Below are 5,083 nucleotides of genomic sequence, written 5' to 3'. Positions count from 1 at the left end.
TGACCTGGCCCGGGTATCCTGGAAGGATATTGACCTCATCCCGTCAGAGGATGCCTGGTTATTCTTTAAAAGTGCCTTCCTCACCATCTTAAACAAGCATGCTTCATTCCAAAAATGTAGAACCAGGAATAGATATAGTCCTTGGTTCACTACAGACCTGACTGCCCTTAACCCACACACAAACATCCTGTGGCGTTCTGCATTAGCATCGAACAGCCCCCGTGAAATGCAATTTTTTTCAGGGAAGTTAGAAACCAATATACACATTCAGTAAGAAAAGCCAAGGCTAGCTTTTTCAAGCAGAAATTTGCTTCCTGCTACACAAACTCAAAAAGGTTCTGGGACATTGTAAAGTCCATGGAGAATAAGAGCACCTACTCCCAGCTGCCCACTGCTCTGAGGATAGGAAACTCTGTCACCACCGATAAATCCACTATAATTGAGAATTTCAATAAGCATTTTTATACAGCTGGCCATGCTTTCCACCTGGCCACCCCTACCCTGGTCAACAGCACTGCACCCCCCACAGCAACTCGCCCAAGCCTTCCCCATTTCCCCTTCTCCAAAAACCAGTCAGCTGATGTTCTGAAAGAGCTGCAAAATCTGGACCCCTACAAATCAGCCGGGCTAGACAATCTGGACCCTTTCTAAAATTATCTGCCGAAATTGTTGCAACCCCTATTACTAGCCTGTTCAACCGCTCTTTCGTGTCTGAGATTCCCAAAGATTGGAAAGCAGATGCGGTCACCCCCCTCTTCAAAGGGGGGAACACTCTTGACCCAAACTGCTACAGACCTATATCTATCCTACCCTACCATTCTAAGGTCTTCGAAAGCCAAGTTAACAAACAGATCACCGACCATTTCGAATCCCAACGTACCTTCTCTGCTATGCAATCTGGTTTCAGAGCTGGTCATGGGTGCACCTCAGCCACGCTCAAGGTTCTAAATGATATCTTAACCGCCATCAATAAGAAACAATACTGTGCAGCCGTATTCATTGACCTGGCCAAGGATTTTGAGTCTGTCAATCATCACATCCTCATCGGCAGACTCAACAGCCTTAGTTTCTCTAATGATTGCCTTGCCTGGTTCACCAACTACTTCTTCGACAGAGTTCAGTGTGTCAAATCGGAGGGCCTGTTGTCCAGGCCTCTGGCAGTCTCTATGGGGGTGCCACAGGGTTCAATTCTTGGGCTGACTCTTTTCTCTGTATATATCAATGTCGCTCTTGCTGCTGGTGAGTCTCTGATCCACCTCTAGGCAGACGACACCATTCTGTATACTTCTGGCCCTTCTTTGGACACTGTATTAACAACCCTCCTAATGAGCTTCAATGCCATACAACTCTCCTTCCATGGCCTCCAACTACTCTTAAATACAAGTAAAACTAAATGCATGCTCTACAACCGATCTCTGCCTGCACCTGCCCGCCCGTCTAGCATCACTACTCTGGACGGTTCTGACTTAGAATATGTGGACAACTACAAATACCGAGGTGTCTGATTAGACTGTAAACTCTCCTTCCAGACTCGCATAAAACATCTCCAATCCAAATTTAAATCTAAAATTGGCTTCCTATTTCGCAACAAAGCATCCTTCACTCATACTTCCAAACATACCCTCGTAAAACTGACCATCCTACCAATCCTCGACTTTGGCGATGTCATTTACAAAGTAGCCTCCAACACCCTACTCAACAAATTGGATGCAGTCTATCACAGTGCCATCTATTTTGTCACCAAAGCCCCATATACTACCCACCACTGCGACCTGTACGCTCTCGTTGGCTGGCCCTCGCTTCATTCTCGTCGCCAAACCCACTGGATCCAGGTCATCTACAAGACCCTGCTAGGTAAAGTCCCGCCTTATCTCTGCTCGCTCGTCATGTAGCACCCGTTCCAGCAGGTATATCTCACTTGTCACCCCCAAAGCCAATTCCTCCTTTGGTCGCCTCTCCTTCCAGTTCTCTGCTGCCAATTACTGGAACGAACTACAAAAATCTCTGAAACTGGAAACACTTATCTCCCTCACTAGGTTTAAGCACCAGCTGTCAGAACAGTTCACAGATCACTGCACCTGTACATAGCCCATCTATAAATATCCCAAACAACTACCTCATCCCCCTACTGTATTTATTTATTTTGCTCCTTTGCACCCCAGTATTTCTACTTTGCACACGTCTACTGTCAAATCTACCATTCCAGTGTTTAATTGCTAAATTGTATTTACTTCGCCACCATGGCCTATTTATTGCCTTTACCTCCCTTATCTCACCTCACTTGCTCACATTGTGTATATAGACCTATTTTTCTACTTTATTATTGACTGTATGTTTTGTTTTACTCCATGTGTAACTATGTTATTTGTGTCGAACTGCTTTAATTTATCTTGGCCAGGTCGCAGTTGTAAATGAGAACTTGTTCTCAACTTGCCTACCTGGTTAAATAAAGGTTAAATAAAAAAAACATGTTATGTCTAGTCTAGTCTAACACATGCAACTTATTTGATCCTATCATGGAATGCCCTCCAATGCACTTAAAGTGCAACATAATCAACGTGGTTATAATTACTGGTGTACACGGTCAAACCTGACAATGGGATTGATCAATGTCTACCTGCAGATGATGAACAGGATGAAGCTGGACCTATTCAGAGCCAGTATCCAGACTTCTGTTTCCTTCTACTTGTCTTGCTCTTATCCACTATTTTGTTAAACAGGTAGGTGCAAATAGGCCTATTGTATGTTTACAATGTCTTATAAATGTTGGCAAATTATAGGCCTGCCTACAATAAAAGACTACTCGCCATTGCATGATGCAGGCAGCAGCATCACAACTAGGCAATATTTGCATCAGTTGAGTTTGCGTATTGATTTAGGAGTTCAAAGACCAGTGACGATGAGTCAAATATTTTATAACACAGTTACACAATGTAAGCGTATATCTTGACATGTCCCATTTTTATTGAATCCACAGATATCTGCACATGATTATGGGTTTCTGGTTGTTTCTGGCAGGAGTTGTTACTTCCTACTATTTAGGCCCAGAAACTCAGTAAAGAAACAGTCTTTCAAGCCAAAGACCTTTAGTGTAGCTACAGTTGGAAGTTAACATACACCTTAGCCACACATTTAACACATTTAAACTCAGTTTTTCACAATTCCTGACATTTAATCCTAGTAAAAATGTCCTGTCTTAGGTCAGTTAGGATCACCACTATATTTTAAGAATGTGAAATGTCAGAATAATAGTAAAGAGAATAATTTAATTAAGGTTTAATTTCATCACATCCCCAGTGGGTCAGAAGTTTACATACACTCAATTAGTATTTGGTAGCATTGCCTTTAAATTGTTTAACTTGGGTCAAACCTTTCGGGTAGCCTTCCGCAAGCTGCCCACAATAAGTTGGGTGAATTTTGACCCATTCCTCCTGACAGAGCTGGTGTAACTGAGTCAGGTTTGTCGACATCCTTGCTCACACATGCTATTTCAGTTCTGCCCACACATTTTCTATGGGATTGAGGTCAGGGCTTTGTGATGGCCACTCCAATACCTTGACTTTGTTGTCCTTAAGCCATTTTGCCACAACTTTGGAAGTATGCTTGGGGTCATTGTCCATTTGGAAGACCCATTTGCGACCAAGATTTAACTTTCCGACAGATGTCTTGAGATGTTGCTTCAATACATCCACATAATCTTCCTCCCTCATGATGCCATCTATTTTGTGAAGTGCACCAGCCCCTCCTGCAGCAAAGCACCCCCACAACATGATGCTGCCACCCCCTGGTTTCACGGTGGGGATGATGTTCTTCAGCTTGCAAGCGTCCCCCTTTTTCCTCCAAACATAACGATGGTCATTATGGACAAATTTATTTTTGTTTCATCAGACCAGAGGATATTTCTCCAAAAAGTACGATATTTGGCCCCATGTGCAGTTGCAAACCATTGTCTGACATTTTTATGTCGGTTTTGGAGCAGTGGCTTCTTCCTGGCTGAGCGTCCTTTCAGGTTATGTCGATATAGGACTTGTTTTACTGTGGATATAGCTACTTTTGTATCTGTTTCCTTCAGCATCTTCACAAGGTCCTTTGCTGTTGTTCTGAGATTTATTTGCACTTTTGCACTACGTTCATCTCTAGGAGACAGAACACGTCTCCTTCCTGAGCGGTATGACGGTTGCGTGGTCCCATGGTGTTTATACTTGCGTACTATTGTTTGTACAGATGACCGTGGTAACTTCAGGCGTTTGGAAATTGCTCCGAAGGATGAACCAGACCTGCCGAGGTCTACACATTTTTTTTCTGGGGTCTTGGCTGATTTCTTTTGATTTACCAATGATGTCAAGCAAAGAGGCACTGAGTTTGAAGGTAGGCCTTGAAATACATCCACAGGTACACCTCAAATCAAATTTATTTGTCACATACACATGGTTAGCAGATGTTAATGCGAGTGTAGCGAAATGCTTGTGCTTCTAGTTCCGACCATGCAGTAATATCTAACAAGTAATGTAACCTAACAATTTCACAACTACCTAATACACACAAGTGTAAAGGAATGAATACGAATATGTACATAGAAATATATGAATGAGTGATGCCCGAACGGCATAGGCAAGATGCAGTAGATGGTATAGAGTACAGTATATACATATGAGATGAGCAATGTAGGTTATGTAAGGGTTATATAAAGTGGCTAGTGATAAATTCATTACATCAATTTTTCCATTATTAAAGTGACTAGAGTTGAGTTAGTATGTTGGCAGCAGCCACTCAATGTTAGTGATGGCTGTTTAACAGTCTGATGGCCTTGAGATAGAAGCTGTTTTTCAGTCTCTCCGTCCCCGCTTTGATGCACCTGTACTGACCTCGCATTCTGGATGATAGCGAGGTGAACAGGCAGTGGCTCGGGTGGTTGTTGTCCTTGATGATCTTTTTGGCCTTCCTGTGACATCGGGTGGTGTAGGTGTCCTGGAGATTTATTGACATTAAATGTCATTTAGCCAATTAGCCTATCAGAAGCTTCTAAAGCCATGACATAATTTTCTGTAATTTTCCAGGCTGTTTAAAGGCAAAGTCAACTTAG

The sequence above is a fragment of the Oncorhynchus kisutch genome, linkage group LG7 (genome assembly GCF_002021735.2).
Source record: "Oncorhynchus kisutch isolate 150728-3 linkage group LG7, Okis_V2, whole genome shotgun sequence".
Lineage (NCBI taxonomy): Eukaryota > Metazoa > Chordata > Actinopteri > Salmoniformes > Salmonidae > Oncorhynchus > Oncorhynchus kisutch.
The sequence above is the reverse complement of the archived record's forward strand: the minus strand, read 5'-3'. Positions refer to the sequence as shown.